The sequence below is a fragment of the Theropithecus gelada genome, chromosome 6, assembly GCF_003255815.1.
Source record: "Theropithecus gelada isolate Dixy chromosome 6, Tgel_1.0, whole genome shotgun sequence".
Classification (NCBI taxonomy): Eukaryota; Metazoa; Chordata; class Mammalia; order Primates; family Cercopithecidae; genus Theropithecus; species Theropithecus gelada.
In genome coordinates this window covers 163,690,746-163,711,347 of record NC_037673.1, presented here as the reverse complement: position 1 = coordinate 163,711,347, position 20,602 = coordinate 163,690,746, and the positions used below count along the sequence as shown (strand labels likewise).

Genomic DNA, 20,602 nt, shown 5'->3' with positions numbered 1-20,602 from the left:
GACTCCTTTAAATGATGAACACTGTATCGCGAGGTCACCGAATCTAAGCAGCTGATCAGAACAAGTGTCAGAAAACGAATGAAAATAATCATCACTCCCTTTAAAAACACATATGCTCAAGTCTTTCCAAGGAGTCTGGCTGGGTTATCATCTTTTCTATTTAGAGTATAATGCAGCCAGCTATTGCATCAAGGCATGGTAACCTTCCTTACTTCAATTTAACCATTGCTTTAATCCAGAACAAGGTCACTCCTATTTTAGAGTCAAGATAAATCACAATTTGTTGTCCATAAAATTGGAGGGAGGTACTGCAAAATAAGTGAGAAAATGGATATTGCTGTGGTGGGAATTCTGGACAAAAAAATTAAATTGTGCCAGGGGAAAGCCTATAGAATGACCCTCAGACACTTCCCACGAGAATCAAGCCCTGTTTGAGAAACTCCTCGCCATGCGCCATTATGTCGTGAGACCTGAAGAGGACCCTTCCATGCTGACAGGAGACCCCCATCTCGCCCTCCTCCTCCCCTTCTCAGGGAGACACTGGGCTCTGTCCAGCCTGCCTGGCCCACCTGGGATCTTCTAGGTCTTTCTATCACAATACTGCTTTAGAAAAGTCTGTGTGAAGGAGGGGGCTCTGGTATTTAACTCCATCCATCAATGTCAACCCCTCTTTCCCCTCTACCCCAACAGCTTGGTCCATTTACCTAAAAGCTGAATAGTCTAAATGGATGGATTTTGTGCTGGTCTCATTAGAAAGGGAAATTAGCCAGGCACCATTCAGCTGTGCAGAAGGCATGCTGATCCTGCAAGCCCTTTCCAGCCCCCACCCCCAATCTTTTCTTCATCACATATGACGTCCATGATTCCCTTAACATTTCTTAAAGCTTTCATTATCCATCACTCTAGTTTGTAATGAATACAAAGCTCCGAGTTCCCATCTCCTAGTCTTGTTACCCAGCCCAGAGCTAGGCACAGATCAGGACACGATGTAAGAGTAGGTGACTTCCTACGCTGTCCTGCTCTTTGACACCTGTTTATACATTCATAGTTGGCTTTGATAAATCAGCTGTATTTATTGACACAGTACTGTCAAAATTTTAGGTTCTGCTGCCCCTCCAGCTCCATTTATACTACCCTCCTCCCAGCCCTGTGTTCCTGACACACTGGCCTGCTGTCCACTCTTGGGGGCTGTAGCCTCCCTGTCACCACTGAGTCCGTGCTCATGTCTTTATGTGTCTGGAATGGTCTTCCCTGCCCCTCACATAGTTTACTATTCTTCGTGCTTTAGTTTCAGCACATGACTCATTTCCTTAGAGAAATCTTCTCTGATCCCATCAAGCTTGGTCAGTTTCCTTTGCTGTGTGTCCTCTAGAACCATGTCTGTCTATCAAAGCAGTTTCCCCAGCTTGTAATTATGTTTTTATTGTTTGCTTATTTGATTAATGTCTTGTTTCTCTACTAGACTACAATTCTGTTCCAGGGGGCAAGAACGATGTCTCATTCATTCATTCATGATTAACTTACCATTGCACATCAGCACCTATCATAGTGCCTGGCAGCTAGTAGGTGTTTACTAAGTATTTGTCAAATGAATAAAGTTCATGCAACCATGAGGGGCTATGCCATTAGGATGTTTAAGACTGTAACTCCTCTAGTTATCTACTACTTTTTATCTCCCTAGAGACAGCAAGAGAAGAAATCTCACTCATACATACAACAAATCTTTATGGAATACCTCCTATGATCCAGGCTTTGCAGACAAGCCAGTCATCTTGCATGCCCAAAGCAGCAAACTCCTCCAGTGCTAATGGGCATTACTTCCAGTGGTAATGAGCATTACCAGGCTACAATGTCAATAGGTGTCTGCACAATGCTAACATAGTCCCTTTTTTGTAGGGGGGAAGAGGGATGGGAGCTCATCTTTGGTTCTTAGTAATCTCAGTGGCATTCAGCCTTTACTAAATATGGTGGTTTCCTAAGGAGTGTTCAGAAATATTAGATTAATATTAGCAGCTCCAGAGAATCAAGGTAAAAATCATGGGAAATAATTAACATTCTCAAAATTAATACTAAATAAAAAACAAATGATGACAAGTGAAGTTTTCTGATATATTGAAAAAGGACTACAGCACCCACTTGACTCTGTCTAATGTGCACCTGAGTATATTTATGCAGCTTGAACTTTAGGATTTTATGGAGTTCTGATTAATAACACAGCTATTCCAGGCTATTTGGTACAAGTGGACCAAGAGTTTTGCCGCCTTGCCTAGCTCATTCATTTGTGATAGCTTTGCAATGACAATGGCCTAGAGATACTTTCCAGGGCACTTGAGAATTTCGATTAATAAGTAATAGACTTAAGTGATTTATTGCAGGTATTATGCTTTTTCTCCCCAGAAAACCCACAACCTAGCTGTTCAGGGAATGAACTATTTGAGAACAATTGCCAAGGAGCTGTTAACTTCTGTGACTGCCAGGCTTGAAGGAGTTCAGCCACATCCCCCTGTTCCCTCACCAATAGCCTTAGAAGTCAACCCCAACTTGGGAGCCTACATGATTCAAGTGCCCCAGAGATTGCCATTAGCTGTCTCAATAAGGAGCAATCTGGGGACCTTCCAAATTACATGGAAGTGAATTAACATATGAACACTGCGCCCCTCAAAGGCACACAGTGGAGTAAGTTTGTCCAATCATTTAACTTACACAAAATTGATGCCAGGCTTTTGGCAAAAATAAACAAATGAATACATAGATAGACAGATTAAATAATTCAAAACTTATATTTTACGGATTTATATTTGTGTGTGTGTGTGTGTGTGTGTGTGTGTGTGTGTATCCCCATATAGAGAGATTGGTTAAGTGTTATGGAGAAATAAAATAACCTATACACTTGTGTGTGTATGTGTGTATGTGTGTGTGTGTGTATCCCCATATAGAGAGATTGGTTAAGTGTTATGGAGAAATAAAATAACCTATACACTTATATTTTCTTATGGATTTGCTCATTAGTTTAGTGTAAAAGACATATTTATTGTATACTTCTTTATTGTTTACTGTTGACAGATGTATAGATGGATGAATGGATAGATAGATAGAGGAGCGGGCAGATGGATGAAGAATCTCTAGCCTATGTTTTCCTTACAGGATGCTTACTGCCCATGCATTTACTGGGTCTCTTTCCATGGGAAAGTGAGTGCACTGACAACAGCTATCTTGTATGTCTTGTTCACCACTTCATTCTCAGGGCCTAGAAAACAGACTGACACAGAGTCAACACTATTTTCTGACATAATAAGCACTTTACACTTTACCATATATAAATACACATGCATTACTATACAGGGAGGTACACATACCTCATGGATGGTTGAAGGGATTTTCATAAGTAATTCTGATTACGTTTAATCTCTCATCTCCATAATGACAGTGACTTTAGAATCTCCTCCCCTACCAATAAGACAACTCCACTATATGAGAAGGTTATGGCTGGGCACAGTGGCTCACGCCCATAATCCTAGCACTTTGGGAGGCCAAGGCAGGTGGATCACCTAAGGTCAAGAGTTCAAGACCAGCCTGGTCAACATGGTGAAACCCCCTCTCTACCAAAAATGCAAAAATTAGCCAAGTGTGGTAGCTCATGCCTGTAGTCCCAGCTACTTGGAGGCTGAGGTAGGGAGAATTGCTTGAACCTGGGAGGTGGAGGTTGCAGTGAGCCAAGATCGCACCACTGCATTCCAGCCTAGGTGACAGAGCAACACTGCATTACAAAAAAAAAAAAAAAGGTAATTGATTGTGTAGAAAGTACTGTAGCTGCAGGGATGCACACGGTGTCCGGGCGTTGTCAGTGTGTGAAAGATTTCCCTCCTCTAGAACATACTGCCAGGCCACAGATCAGCTGGCTGCTATTAGCAAATTCTTGGATGCAGGAGGGGTGTGAGAAGATGTCTGCATAATGAGATTCCTCTTTCTCCCTCCCTGAAATATTAGAGCCATAAATGCCTACCACTTAACCAAAGTCGAAAGTGATTTCTGACTCCTTGGAGGAACAAGGATATTTATACTAATATTTTGATCCTAAAAGGCAAGAGTTGTGAGAAACTGGCACTAACGTAAATCAGCGCTCAGGGAATCCAGCAACATAATAAAATCTATGCTGGGCACAATATGCTTCAGTAGTACAGCGAACCAGCAGAACGTACATTTGCCTCTAGCTTGTAGCTAGGTATATTCACTGCACCATATGCTGGTTTCTTTAAGTAACCCATTACACAGAAATTAAATATCTTGTGACAGATTGTTTTGACAGTGGAAAAAAAAGAAAGCGAAGAGAGTGGGAGAGATTTAATTTTTTAAAAAATGCATTTGACTGAAGGCAAAACGTTAGGTAGATGTTAATTTAACAGATGTCTAGTTTTGCATCATCAGCCTGAAACAGGCAATTTCTGGCAAGCCTTCTCGCCACATCGCAACACAAAATCCTCTCAATTCCACATGGATATGCCTTTCACAACCTTCCAAGTGAGCCATTTTCATTCAAAGGAAATGCCTGAAATTACTCAGGGAAGATGCTAACACCTGGCAATAGTTTTGAAGGAGGAATCCATGAATGCATAGAAGTATAATGGAACGAAAGTCAGCTCACAGCAACGTTTTAGTTGATAGAAAAAGCAGAAGGAAATGTATTCACACTAAAAAAAAAAAAAAAAAAGAAAAAAAAAACAGCTAACACATCACAAAGTTACTGTGTATGATAAGATAACCTCCATCCCCATGGTGGTAACGGGTAGAGTTCTTTTTTTAAATCTGTCGTACAGGTACATCAAATCTCTGTTGCCGTTATTGAGATGTTGTTTGAAAACAAAAGCATCCGAAGAGGGACACTTTAGGTCCTCATTGTTTTTAGGCTGTTTCTTTTTGAAAAAACCCCACCCCTCCATATTAGGCCAATATGGAAATCTAATAGTTACAAGACGTATAAATATCTGATTTATATATAACTGCGTAACAGCTGACTTGGATAGCAGTTCACTAGCTGATATCATGTTAGGTTTGGTATTCAGCAGACATTTAATCAAACTTAATTAACTTGGATTTTGTAATTTTATTTTCATTTTGGAGCCAGTACATTTTATTTTTAGGACACAGATATTTTCATTAGCCTTATAAAATTCAAGTGTACTAGATACGGTACAGGCAGTGAGCAACAGGGAAAAAAGGCCTTTCACATAAAATATAAGAAAGCTTATAGATTTGGGGTTGGTGTTATCCTCAGTCTTTTCACACCAAAGATATGTTGAAATTCATTCCTGGGTGGAGTCCATAAGATTACTCTGCTATGATTGGCTGAGCTGAAATACCACCACAAACACAGTCCTAGCATAGTTCTTTTGTGATAGATACTTCTAGAAATAAGGAAGAAAGGCAGGAGAGGAAGGAGGGAGACAGAAAGGAGAAGGAGAATTCTACTATTGATACTAAGGATTAAGAATCTATTCTTGTAGTTCAAAGGCTGCTCTACAATTCTGCAGGATTATTAATTAGCACTACTTATTTTAATAGCAAAGAGCATTTTACACCTAATGCAATAAAACATTTCACTCTCAATAAACTGAAAGTTCCATTGCTCCCCCCACCCAATGCACACAGATTTCCAACAACTGTAAAATACATTAGAGAGCTCTGTGTGTGTGTGCATGTGTGTGTGCATGTGTAACCATTTGATTCAGCGTTTTTATTTTTAGGTATTTAAAGTAAATGGTCTATATCTTGTTTTTTGACAGAATATGGTAAGAGGCCATCTTGAAGGGCTGAGAGAGATTAATGATATTATGGAAACCCTTGTAGAAATGAAACAAAATTGGTCTGGTCTCCAAACAATTCAATACAGGGAAGTGTATGTATACGTGTGTGTATGTCTCTGTGACCTGTAATAAATACTGACTTACAGAACGCTGTCCCCAGGTGATTCCACTGTACTTTACAAACATTGGAACTACGGGAAATGAGGAAAATTAGCCTTGTGAATTCAAAGATGCTAAAAGGCTTATTAGAAAGAAAATATACAGGGAGCTAGACAGTTTACACCAACCACACATTTCTTCTCACGAGAGCAGTACCAAGTCAAGGACATGATCTGAAATTGAAGAAATTGGTAGGAGAAAAAAATTTTAAACCACTATAGAACTGCAAAAAGAATAAGAAAAAATCTGTCAACACAAAAGAGTCCTTTCTCACTCTCTGAAATTCTAATCCAGTAATCATGTCTGCCTTCTAAAGCACCTTTCATCTGACTATCTCGAAGTCCTTTATGGTATTAAACACTCACTGAATCCCTGAGGTGGGTAAAATTATTCTAGTCATTTTACAAATGTATCTATTCTCTCAAACCTCTCATCCTGGGGAATAAGTCTGGGAATAAAAATCAAGAATCGATGAATGACCAGAGTTCTTATTCCTTTAACCTGTTTTATAATTACTTAAGGGAAAACTCCTTGATTTGCTACGAGAAAGTGCCCTGATGGATTGTATGTATGTTTCTGATTTGGTGTAAATGATCTTAATAGATGCCAATGTGTTCTTATTGCTATCCTTGTCTCCACCTTTTCCTTTGTCCCTTAAATTGAAGGGTTGAAGAATATGTTGGACAGGTGATAAAACAGAAAAATTGAAGTAATTAAATGTGCAAAGCGAAAACAAGCTCATTGCATATTTTGACGTCTTCAGGTCTTAGGGACTATTATGAGGCTACACTCAGCTAGCTATGTAGCCTTGGGCCAGGCATAAGACCTCTTTGAACCTCCATTTCTACATCTGTAAAGAGAAAGTTAAATTGTGCAAACTGTAAAGTCCCTGGCAGTTCCACTGTGTGTTATATGATTCCACATTTATAGACACAATAATTTCTGTATTTTGGCATGAATCTCCATTATGATTAAAAAGAAATAAATTTAAGATAAATATTTCAAAATATTTCCAAAAACAAAAGTGTGGTTGAGAAGCATTTGTAATGCCAAAACCAATCTTTGCCCTTCATGTGCCGCTGCTCTTAATGGATCCTGCAGAGCAAATACCTGTATTCAGATTCCACTGTCAAGGCCAGGCACCGTGGCTTATGCCTGTAATCCCAGCACTTTGGGGGGCTGAGGGGAGTGGATCAGCTGAGGTCAGGTGTTCAAGACCAGCCTGGCCAACACATACTAAACATACAAAAAGTAGCCAGGCATGGTGGCACGTGCCTGTAATACCAGCTACTCGCGAGGCTGAGGCAACAGAATCGCTTGAACCCAGGAGGTGGAGGTTGCAGTGAGCCGAGATCACGCCATCACACTCCAGCCTGGGCAAAAAGAGTGAAACTCTGTCTCAAAAATAATAATAATAATGATAAGATTCTACTGCCAGACAGATGCTGGTCTACCAAAAAAGTGGACTTCAAGTTTAAGTCGCACTGGAATAACCCTGTGCTTTGGGCTGACATGTTAGGAACGTGTCAGTGCAGGCAACGGGACTGCCCCTTTGAAGGTGAGATAAGCAGAGTCTCTATACTGAGAGTGCCCAGGAGAGGAGGCCAGCATAATGATTGAGGTGTCAATTATGGGGAAAGGGACAGAAATACGGCCTAAGGGTGTTAAGTTGTAAATTAGCCCATTGAAGTTGACCGAGAGGTTAGTTTAGTCTTTTGAGAGTGGAAGAAAGCCAAGGGCCCACGGAATATCTGATGCTTAGCCGTCATTATTTCTGCCTCGCGGAGCGTCCCCTCCCTTTTTTAACTGGAGTTGCTGCCAACCCTCTCTCCGTAGGACACCTAAATCATGATACTATCAAATGTAAGCACCCATTCACGATCAATCCTACCCGCTTTTTCCTAATTTAGGCTTACATCGCAAAGAATATTTACCTTCTGTGCAACCTTCTGTCACTTAAATGTTCAGTTCAGCAATGAGCAAAGACTTAGCGTCAGTCATCAAGGGGAGATCTGGACTCATAGAGGCACCAGGCACCATTGCTTGAATAAAGATTTCCTTTCAGGTCTAGGATTGAAAGCTCAGCAACATAAAGTTCACAGTCTAAGGTTCCTAGGGAGATCATGCCATTTATGGGAGATAATTCCAGTAGACAATGACTCATTCAATATAGGAATAATTTTAAAGTCAGGCATTTGCTTATGATCATTAAAAACAAACAAAAAAAGAAGACATGGTATGTCTAGCCTCACAACAATTGAGATGAATCACTTGGCCCAGATGTGTTCTACATTAGTTGGTCCACGCAGCATGGCACCTAAGTGTATAAACTCTGGAGGAAGAATAACAAGTTCACATCTTTGCTTCACCACTTTCTAGACTATGAATTTGGATAAGTTATTTAATTTCTCTGGGTCTCATGTACTCCATCTATAAAATGACAATAATATTTTCTGACTTGTACGAGTGTTCTGAACCTTGAATGAGCTGCTTCATATGTGACAAGCGTCCAGTAATTTTTTTCTAAAGAACTATGTTATTATTTGCAAATCATTATTACTAAACTTGGAGATGCATTCTACATGATGCTGCCAAGTTTGTTCCTTACCAATATTATTGCCGTCATTGGTATGTATGGCCTGTCAAGTCTATACGTATGGTCAAACTTACTCATGGAGGGCACGAAAAGGAACCTTGTCCAGCAGCCTGTGCAGTAGATATAATTAAGATTATTATGCCCAAATTAGGAAGATAAAATGCAGTCTTAGAGCAGAGTATTTAAATAGGGCTTTGTAAAGGTTCACAAACTTTGGATGTACCCATAAAAGCATAAAATCATGTATATTATGTGAAAGCATAAATCAGATTTTAGTGTACGTGGTTTTTGTTAATACCTTTTTTATTGTATTTCATGTATAATGCACTATCAGAACGCCATACTACATGTTTGAAGATGTAAAAATCAACCATGATTGTTTTATTTGGGAGCCATAACAATTAAATATTTTTAAAAATATGTTTATCCAGCAAGATTCTGCTCCTTAATGTTGGACTTTCATTGTGTGCAGGTGCCTGAGTAACATCATTATAGAGAAGAGGATCTTTGGCTGATCTGTTCTCATAGACTATTTTTATAAGTGGCCATTTTAAAAGACCACCAAAAAGCCCAAATTGCTTGAATGAAATTACGGAGAAAACTACGTACAAATATGTGTTAAGCAGTCATCTGTGGAGGTTGTGGTTGGTAGGGTTACATATGTCACCTCGTGTAAGCTTTAGGACAACCTAAGCACAAGGCATTATTATGTTCATTTAGTAGGGACATTTACCAAGCTCAGAGAGAATAAATAACCAAACCACCAATCCTCGGTTCAAACCCAGGGTTCTCAGGATCCAAAATCTCCGCTCTTTACATAGCATAACAGCTGTCCCAACAAGCTCAATTATTGAAATAGATCAGCAGCAAATAGAAAATATTTTCAATGACTTGAAAGGGTCACTGAGCAGTAACTATGCCATTCTCAGGGACAGTGGGCTATGTATTTGGATGCTACTATATTAAAAAAAAAAAAAAACAAGCCCTTATAAAATATACCCTCACATGAGGCCTAGAGTTATTCAAACAAATGTTAATTATATTCCCCAATTACATACATATTACTTCATAGTACATTTTACTGCCTGAAATTGTATTTTTGCTTTTTGTTATTTTAAACTTTTATGTCTCTCTTTAGAATATCAGCTCCATGAGGGAAGGAATTAGTTTTATTATTTCTGATTCCCTAGTGCCTGTCTTCCAGGAGGGGTACCCAGTACACATTTGTTGAATGAAAGCGTGAATGATGAATGGATGAATAAATGAATGAATGAAAAGTAGATGAATTAATGAATAAATATATAAATATAGCTAGACAAAAACTCTACGTAGATAGGCAGTTCTAAACATTCAAAAAGCATGAGTCTCATTACACTAGAGATATAATAGAATAAAAGTGCCCCTAATAAATTCCAGGGAAGATAATGTAAAAACATCCCTTCAGACAACTGAAATCCCATCGTAGCTATCAATATTTCCAAGCTATAACATGATATTTTAAATGGGTTCCTGGTATTATTATGCTAAATGGCACCCCGTGATTTTCATGCTATGTAACAGGATACTTTAAAACACACAGCTCAGGAAGATACCATCCTCTGTGACTTTTCCATCATAGCATACGTAAGTATCACATTCTGTGCTGATAATTCTCTCCAGGACCCCACATCCAGAAGATTACTAAACCATCAAGCATTTATGTATGTATTCACATGAGACGGTCAGCCATACACAACCAAGCGGTGACTTCAGAGGTGAGTTGAGGTCTTAGAATCCACTCCTCCTCCCAGTACAGTTACTTCTTGATTTCAAATATCAACAAATATAGTCAGCCATATGACTGAAATCCAGGTAGATACTATGGATTGAATTGTGTATCCCAAAAGATCTTAAAGTCCTAGACCCCAGTACCACAGAAAGTGATCTTATTTGGAAATAACAGAGGCAGTTAGTTCGATAAGATAAGGTCGTAGTGGATTAGTAAACATAGTCATGTTTATCCAACATGACTTGTGTCCTTATAGGAAGATGATAGTAAGACACAGGAAGGGAGTGTCACCCAGAGATACACAAGGGGAACTCTGTTTGACACAAGAGGTAGAGACTGGAATGCCCCAACTGCAAGCCAGGAAAACACCAAGAATTGCTAGCAAATCGCCATAAGCTAGAAAGAGGCAAGGAAGAATTCTCTCTTACAGATTTCAAAGGGCTCAAGGTCAAACTGATGCCTTGATTTTGGACTTCTAACTTCTAGAACTATGTGAAAATAAATTTCTGCTGTTTCAAGACACCCAGTTTGTGTTACTTTGTTACGGTTGCTCTGTAAAATGGATTAAATAGGCATTGTTTTTGCACAGAAGAGAAAAATCCTTTAGGAAAATATTGGGGAAACTTGATGAGAATAAAGCATTAAGTCTATTATATTATTGCTCAGTATGGAAGGTTGTTTACCAAAGTGGCCAGAACAATTATTCCCATCCCTATATCCACACACCTTGGCTGTGTGACTTCACCACTTCTCTCAAGAGGAAGAAGTCTGTTTTACTTCCCCTTGAATTAGAACTGTCCTTGTGATTTGCTTTGATCAATAGAATGTGTCACAGATAACACAGGACAACTTCTGGGCCTAGGTCTCAAGAGGCCTCTCAACATCTGTTTTCAGCCCAATGCAATGTGGTACCACTGTTTGAGGAAGCTCAGGCTAGCCTGCAGGATGATAAGAGTGCCACCCCCTCTGATGCTCTCTAAACTGAAGTTCTTAAGCTCGAGTGAGCATTGGAATCACCTGGAAGCCAGCTTAGAGCAGATTCCTGGGCTCCACCTCTAAAGTTTTAAAATCAGTAGTCCTGGGATGGCACCTGAGAACTTGCATTTCTAACAATTTCCTAGGTGATACTGATTGTGCTGGTCAAGTGATTACACTTTGAGAACCAACCAGCCTCCACTGAAGCTTGGAGACAACTATAGTCATGTGACTTATCCCAGAGGAGTCCAGCAGAAGAATTGCTCAGTTGACTCACAAGCTCCTAAGTTTTGGGGTGGTTTGGTTCATAGCACAAAATAAATGTGACATCCAGTTATTCAGGCCACCTTGTGTGACTGACTCCTAACTCATTATCGGTTTTATAAAATCTTCTGAGTTTCTACTGTAGAAACCCTTTGTAGTTGACAGAAAGAAACCAGAAAATATAATGGTAGGCAAAGCTAAAGTTCTTATTTGGGGGTAAAACAACAAAAACTTCATGAAAGGTGGTTTTATGTATGTAGGAACTGGTAATGACAATACAAAACCTATGCAGAACAAAGAACTGACTGCTTTTCATATTTGGCAATGACCCAGGGATATTTTTCTCACATTTTAAGGTAGATAAGAATCACTTGAGAAGTTCGCTAACATTTGGATTTCTCAGTTTGACCCCTCTTGAATTCAGAAGGAGGCAGACAGGGAGACAACCTTGTTATCTGTATCTTTTGAAAACACCCCCATTCATGGTGATTCTTATTTACACACTTGCCAAGGAAAGACCTGATAGTGAGCTCCTAGGGGCAGACCATGTTTATAAATCTTCATGAAGTTCACATGTTTTCAAGAGAGGCTCTTGAAAGGCATGCGTTAAACTATCCTCCTTGTCTTCAATACAAAGCGCCTTCTTAGTGACTGATTTATGGCATTGTTTGTTATAATCACTTTCTTCCTTCTCTTCTGGCTTTTGGAAGATGCAGGGAAAACCTCCTGGTGAGAGAGCTCAAGGGCTTCTGGCTTACCTTATGCATTTGACGGCAAATCCTTCCATCTGATTCAAGGTCATTCCCCATGCCTGGCCCTTCCCTTAATACAACTTGCCCACTGCCCAGGGTACTGCCAGACTGAGTGGACATATTGAGTACACAGAGTGACCATTGACTAAAATGGCAGCATGACCATTTAGTCGATGACCGTTGATTAAACTTTCAGGACACCAGCTTTTCCTGTTCTGCTCCAACTCTAACAATCCCCTAAAGCAATTGCTATTTATATTTCAGGATATATGATTATATGCTTTCTATGGTTGTGATTTTATTTCTCAAATTATTGCCTTACGTATCTGTCATGTAAAATCAATATGATTTCAAAATATTTTCCTAATGCACATTGTTTCAGAGGAAATGCATTAATGCTCCTTGAAGGTATCAGAGATACATTGGAGGCTATTATATCTTTGGTTTAAACCTCACTTTAAACCCCTTCAGTAGTTTTTGGTCTTGTCTCCAAAGAACACTTAAAGCAATTTGAATTATGACCAAATTTCAGTGCAGATATATTGATTCTAGAAGCCAATCCTACTATTTACATCACTGAAGTGTGATGGCTATCTCTCTTTATGTGTGTGTGTGTTGATTAAAATTCCTGCTTCTTTGAAACAGAGATTTTTCAGCTTGTAGAATAAATTGTAAAGTTTTTAATTTACTCCAAATCTCTCTCTCAAAAAACACCTCACCCTCTGAAAAATTTTTTTTTTTTACTTATAAACTACAGACTTCCTGTGGCATTTAATGAGTTACCCATCATTAACTCTGCAGGATGTAGTCAATAAATTTAATATGTGTGTACTTAAGTGAAAGATTTGACAACTATGAATTGTAAATAGGAATTTGGAATGAACAGAGATTTTTATGAGTGAAAAAATAAGAACAACATCATTGAAACTTGCATTAACAACAAATTTTTGCTAGCTACTTGCTTTCTTCAGGTTTTATTAGAAGAAGGAATTGATGCTTAAGGGCATTTGGGGACAAGATGGGGACAAAGTCTTATAATATTAGAAGCACAAATCTCTAGTGAGATCATTTTAGTTTAGTACCTATCCCCTTTCCATCTTATTCATGAAACAAGTGAAAATTAGTACTGTTCCCAGTTCTGGGCCACTTTCCCTTCTATTTAGGAACCTTTCTAAGGAAGGTGAGAGGGAGAATTCATAAAGAAACCTAACTTTGTGTTGTATCTTGGAAACCATAGGGACCAGCGCAGTGACTTTTACTGTTTGTCTACTATAAGTCAGAAAACAAGATGAGGTACTTTATGTAAGTAATCCCATTCAACTTTTTAAAGCCTCAGTTTCTATAGATCTGTGAAGAGATTAATAATTCCTACACTATAAATAGAAGCTTAGAAATTTTAAATCACCTGCCAAAGTCACACAGGTAACAAACTACGGAACTGATATGGTTCTACCTGACTCCCAAAGCTGCTCTGCTCTATCATCTAGATATTTATCTTTAATTTTAGGGTGGCAATTTTTCCTTTAAAGGGCCAGAGAATAAATATTTTAGACTTTGTGGACCATATGGTCTCTGTTGCAACTGCTCAACTCGCCCTGTTTGGGTGTGAAGCCAGTCACAGACAGTACATAAACGAATGAGCATGGCTATATGCCAACACAATTTTTTTTATGGACCTGAAATTTGAATTTCATTTAATTTTCATGTGTCGTGAAATATCATTCTTTGTTCATTTTCTTGTCCAATGATTTAAAAATGTCAAAACTGTTCTTAGTTTACAGCTGTACAAAAACATACACGTGTCTAGCTGAATTTGGCCTGGGGTCCTTGGATTTTTATCCCCTATGGTAATTCCCTAAGTATCTGCAAATCAGGAGCTATACTTAATGATTCTCTAAATTTGTGATGGTTTCCCACAGTGCCTAAAACAGAACAGACCCTTGCCTGACACTTGGAGATTTGACTGAATATATGGCTCTCCACAGTGTCATTTTTATTTTTCAATTGTGTGTTCCTTGCTTCCTTTTTGCTTGAGCCTAAATTTACTCCAACGTTGCAATTTAAAATTTTTTCGAAGAAAAATAAAAGTTGTATCACTTAAAGTTACTGTACCTTAACAAATGCACCTAAAGTGGCACTGTTTTTGCATGCATGAAAGCTCAAAGCCTCAACAACTCCCATGAGCGATTAATCTTCTAACACTAATTAGATATTTGCTAATTAGCGTCTGATGTGTGAAATGAAAAAACATTTTGAAGCTGAAATGAATAGGGTCTAGAAAGATAGGGCTGTATTCCAGTTCCCCCTTTTCCATATTATTATCATATTTCATAAATATTAATAAGATCACATGATACCAGCCGCTCTATAAAATTATCTCTCTGAATGAAGGCTTTTGTTTGATATAATAGGGATGTGTCAATATTTTGCATATGGAAGAAAGCACTCAATGAAGGAAAACATTTTTTTCTCAATGTTAAAGAGATGTCATATTTCATAAATCACTTTTATGCTAGATCAACCAGTCCTACTTTTTAAACCTAGGTCTCATCTTCCCATAAAAGAAGGTAGGAAACCTTTCTCCAAATCATCACTTCTCTTCCTTTCTTATACCTTAATCTTATCTTGGTTTAAAAGAAAATTTAACAGAATGGAAAATATTTTAATCTTATGCTTCTGTGCAATGAAAGAGTAGAAATCATTACAGAATGGTCAATTTCAATAAGCATTTTTACTGGTAAAAAAGAAGCATTTGAATTTCATTAATTGCATGCATGAGGACAATCCTAAAAAAACCTCCATATGCCATCTTAATAAAAAAATTTATAGAGAATGGGATAGAGATTTCAGTGCTTCCAACTCACACACAGGCTATAATATTCAAGTCATAAATATTAAGTCATGTATTCTTAAAATGTAACATTTTGATTTGAAATATTTCTCAAATGAAAGCACACATTAAACATACTTGGTTCTGAAAGAATAGACCTATAATAATAAAGTATTTCAGTTGGTGTGAGTTTTTTTTTTAAACTACTCACCTGTGAATGCTGGTCATATCACAAATTATATCTAATTGCCGCATTGATACAGTAATTTGAAATGATAGCTAAGCACAAGTTGACAAAGGTGACATTGAAACACAATGACGGTGAGATTATCGTTTTCTTAGGCTGACATTTTGTGATTATAATAATGCTGATCGGAATGATTAAAACCATAACGATGGGAAAGGTGTAAGAACCAGAACAAAACGTACTGAGCCTAGAGAGAGCCTAACTCTTATTTTGCCTCCTGCGTTTCGGCATGGTTTCTTCTTCCAGTGTAAAATTAGGCATATGCACTAGTCTCAGAGACTGCTGGAAACTGCAAATGACAGACAGCTTATTCTACCTACTCACAGAAGGTTCTGTTTTTCAAAGCTGGAACGAGAGGAGAAGGTCATCTATGACAATTTATCCATTTACCCTGGGGACTGTTTTCCGATTGGCTTTGAGGTTGATAGTCAGCTCCCAGGTGCAAAACACCAATACACTACCTGTACTGAAAGTTACCTTCAGCTTAGAATTCATGGTGCTCCAAGGCTCTCAACTGTTGCAAACACCAAGTGAATGGAAAAGTCTGCCAGACATTACCCTTTCACTTATTGTTAAATGAGAATAAAACTAGACAGCTTTTAATTACCAGCAACAGAGAAATGAGTCAAGCGGAATCATACCCAATCAAGACATCACCAGTCAATCCAGCAGGCTGACTGACGGAACCTGGGAAATGAAGGATGTTCTGTACTTTGCTCAGATGAGCCTATTTAAACTGTATCAAGTTCAAAGTGTTTGATGAGCCTTGTAATTCTAGCTGAATTCTGAACCTCATTTCAAAAATAGAGGATAAGTGTGTCTCGATTATTTGAAATCGCCTTTCCAACTACACATGTGTTTTCAAATTTGCCTTTCATTTATTTATGAGAGTCAGTGTCTTCAAGTATCATCATAGATTCATGGATATTCACCTGGAAGCAATTCATAAAAACTCTCTGGCACACACTCTGTTAGGTCCAATTGCCCCATTTTGCCGATGAGGCAAGACATAAGCTAACAAGTTTGTGATATAAGTACTGTCTCCTGATTAGAAACTCCTCATTATCCTACAGTGTCCCACATTCTGCAGCATTCAAAAAGTTTCCTTCCTCCCTTAAGGTGTAAGCTGACTGCTTGTTTGACAGGTAAGTCGAATATCATGGCTTCGTAACCACCACTTACTTTTCTACAAGAAGTGTATTGAAGAAATACCTTACAGCATGAATTGCCTACAGGCATCCCACTCCTTAATAAAGTCTCTATTTCATTCAAAATCTTCATCTTTCCACATTTCAAGCTAATGATACCCATGTGGGTTGTAACAGCACCTTTCCCCAAGGAGCATCTATGGCTTTAATCTTTGCAACATACCTGGGAAGATGGAAGAAGACAAAGGTCATGCGAGTTAGTAAAGGCTCAGATTCGTCCACAGTCAGCATCAGAGGTAGAAAGCCATGACTTTTGCTGAAGGTCTTGCTTTGTTTTGTTTCCAGAAGAACAAATGATCATCATTCTGAGATAAGTATACTCTTCCTGATAGACTAGATTTTTGTTTCTCTACTTCTACTCAGCCTATCCTTAAAATTTTTAGTTTCTCCTTTTATACCAAGTGATGTGTTTATACAATAATTTAAAATGATTCCTAACCACATATTGACAAAGAAGATACTGAAACATGATGAAAATGAGATTATTGTCACTATATGACTAGCATTGTAATAAATACACTTTATACAGTAATTCATTTATTCCTGACACCATTGTTCTCTTAGCTTTGCGGATGAAAACACTAACTGGCCTTTTTTTCTTTTTTTTTGGTAGAGATGGAGTCTCACTATATTGCCCAGGCTGGTCTCAAACTCCTATACTCAAGTGATCCTCCCACCTCAGCCTCCCAAAGTGCTGTGATTATAAGCATGATCCACCATATTCAGCCTCAACAAACTTTGAAACGTTTCAATCCATTCCCTCAAAATTATTTACTGTGCTTGTACAGCATGCTAAACTTTGTGTTGGGATGTGACATCTAATCTTTTTTTTTTTTTTTTTTTTTTTTGAGATGGAGTCTTGCCCTCATCACCCAGCCTGGAGTGCAGTGGCACGATCTTGGCTTACTGCAACCTCCACCTCCTGGGTTCAAGCAATTCTCCTGCCTCAGTCCCCCAAGTAGCTGGGATTACAGGCACCCGCCACCATGCCTGGCTAATTTTGTTTTTATATTTTTAGTAGAGACAGTGCTTCACCATGATGGCCAGGCTGGTCTCAAACTTCTGACCTCAGGTGATCTGCCTGCCTCGGCCTCCCAAAGTGTTGGAAATATAAGCATGAGCCACCGCGCCTGACCTGGACATCTAATCTTGAACCAGACAACTAGGCTCTCATCAACTGTAAGCCTGAGGCCTTAGGGCAAGCAAGTCATGAGTTCTACCTGTTTGTTGCCTGACTCCATGCTAAAATCATAGATATCCCAAATTTCTGAACTCACAGACTACTATTCTCTTTGAGTTCTAGGAGTGAGAAAACCATAGTACATGATCCAAATCTAGTCTGCTGCTGGTTTTTTATTTCCCACAAGCTAAGAATGGTTTTTCTACTTTTAAAGGATTTTTTTTTTTTAAAGTATATGGAACAGAGAAGAGAGATTATGGCTCGCAAAGCCTTACATATTTACTATCTGGTCCTTTATAGAATAAGTTTGCTGATCATTGATCTTTATAAAGTTAAATCTGCCTTCAAGGCATTTTACTTGACTTCTAAATAGCTTAGTACACCCTTCGGGTTTTTTTAGAGTTTTCATGGTAGTGATTATTATTTATTTGTAGCCACATGCCAGTCATTATGATAAAAATTTTGTATATTATAGCTTATCAATCTTGTTAACCCTCAGAATGAGCCTAGGTGGGTATTATTATTAGACCATTTACAGGTGAAGAGACTCAGGTTCAGGATGATCAAGTATCAGAACATATGGTTCAACTACTAGTCAGGATTCACACTCTGCATGGTGTAATCCCACCACTAGCCTATAGAGTATCTTATTACTAATAAGATAAAGCTGTCCCTTTTTATTGGATGCAACCATGTAGACTGCTTGGCAAAGGGATCCTAAGCTAGATTTCAGTGCCTCTTGCTCCCTTGACCCAAGTGCCCTGCACAACCATAAGCAGGTTGAGCTTATGAACCACTCTGACTTCTTGCATTTGATTTGCGAGCTCTAATTCTATGGCTTGTCTTAGTCCATTTATGGTGCTATAACAAAATACCTGAGACTAAGTAATTTATAAAGAACAGAAACTTATTTCTCATAGTTCTGGTGGCTGGGAAGTCCAAGTTCAAGATGCTGGCAAGTTCAGTTTTTGGTGAGGGAATGACACCTTGATGCTGCATCCTCCAGAAGAGACAAACGCCGTGTCTTTACATGGCAGAATGTGGAAGGGCCAAAGCTAGTTTCCCCCAGCCCTTTTATAAAGCACTAAGCCATTTATGATGGTGTAGTCATCATGTCTGAATCACTCCCTAAATGGGCGCACAATGGGAATTAAGTTTCACCATGAATTTTGGAGAGGATGTATTAAAATCATGGTTTAATCTTAGTCTTCAGTGAACCGCTGCATGTTTTGTGTCTTCTCCCTGCCACTGTTTTCTCACCTATCACTTTGGCTTTTCTTCAAGCAGGACATGGGTTTCCTTTAGGCAGCATCACCACGGTCACCTCTGCTAGACTTCTCCTTGTCTCTAAGGTCCCATTTCCCTCAACCCTTGTATTTATGCCACCCCTTTGAGGGGCAGAAAAGGGACAAAGGGGAGCTTGAGTATCTCTAACCTCCTACCTCTGTTACAGTGTGGCTAGAGTGTCATATGAGCAGATACTCCCCCACCCCAAATGGTCAATAACTTACATTGTGTACCCTGTGAACATCTTACTGGAATCTTCTGAAGAGATTCATTGAGAGGTACAAGCAGAAAAGGAGACTGAAAAGTTATCTCAACTTGGACTCACAAGTTTTACAACTTGGTTTGAAAAGAAAATAGACAACTATTTTTATCTCTGAGAAATGATGATTTTACTTAACCTAGAACTACTGTGTTAACAACATGCTGCCAATTGACAAAGACAGAAAAACCAAAGAAAGAAGGAATCCTATTAAGGATGAATTTTAACCTCAAGAAGTACAGGTCATCGTGTGTTCTGCAGGAGATGTAGGTGACATCAGGAATAAGGGACAACTGGAGTGACAGGACAGAATGGAAACCCACGTTGAGAGATGATAATAGAAGAAAGGGGAGTTCTCATCAACTCTCACCTTGTTATCCCTATGTCATCACAGCTGTCTTCTTCATTCAAGGTCTCCTCTATCCTGCACACCAAATTAATTATCCTACGAATTATTTTATCTTGTCACTCCATTGCTCAGATACCACTCAAATGGTTCTCACTGAATATAGTCCAAATGCTTTCCTGTGACACTCCACATCTAGTTGCCAGATAAAATATAGGACACCCAGTTAAATTTGGATTTTGGATAAACAATTGATAATTTTGCTCGGTGCATACTTATGCTAAAAAAAATTACTTGTTGTTTATTTGAAATTCAAATTTAACTGGCTCTCCTGTATTTTTATTTGCTAAATCTGCAATTCCAAAGGCAATTTGCACAGGGCCCCAGCCTTCTTTTGGAGTCTTATGTTTTTGCAGTCCATTAAAGTGGTTTTCACGCTCTTTGAAATGCAAAGGGAGCATTCTTGTCTCCAAGCCTGACTCACATTGGCATCCTCCCTTAGAACGCCTATTTTATTTTTTCTCTACCCAGCTGAGGACTACCCACAGTCCCTTATGAGTATTCTTAGCCTCTGAGATCTTACATCTATGAGACATCCATGTAATCCTCATTTGACACTTGGTAAATAACCATTTTGGGTTTTATCAACACGTTTTGACACCACTGGCAGGGTCGTATCTTTAGTTATTCAGCTCTTATCCTCACCTGATCGCTCTGTCGTGCTCCAGATATGTCCTTCCTTATGGACACATTCATTGACTCAGCAAGGCCTAAACCTCAAGCTTGTTGCTTCTTCAAGCCTCTGAGAGGTTCAATAGCTTGTCTACAAACCACAAGTCTAACAAGTGACAGAAGTTTGAAACTAGTTAAGAACCAATATGTTGGACTCCAATACCATGCTGTCAATTTTTGTTGATTCCACCCCTTCAT

General features: G+C 38.8%; 1 protein-coding gene across 4 annotated transcripts in view; it reads right to left on the bottom strand.

Annotated features, from left to right (window-relative positions):
* TENM2 (teneurin transmembrane protein 2) overlaps positions 1-20,602 on the bottom strand; it is a 985,093-nt gene that overhangs the window by 724,638 nt on the left and 239,853 nt on the right. The window lies entirely within an intron of this gene.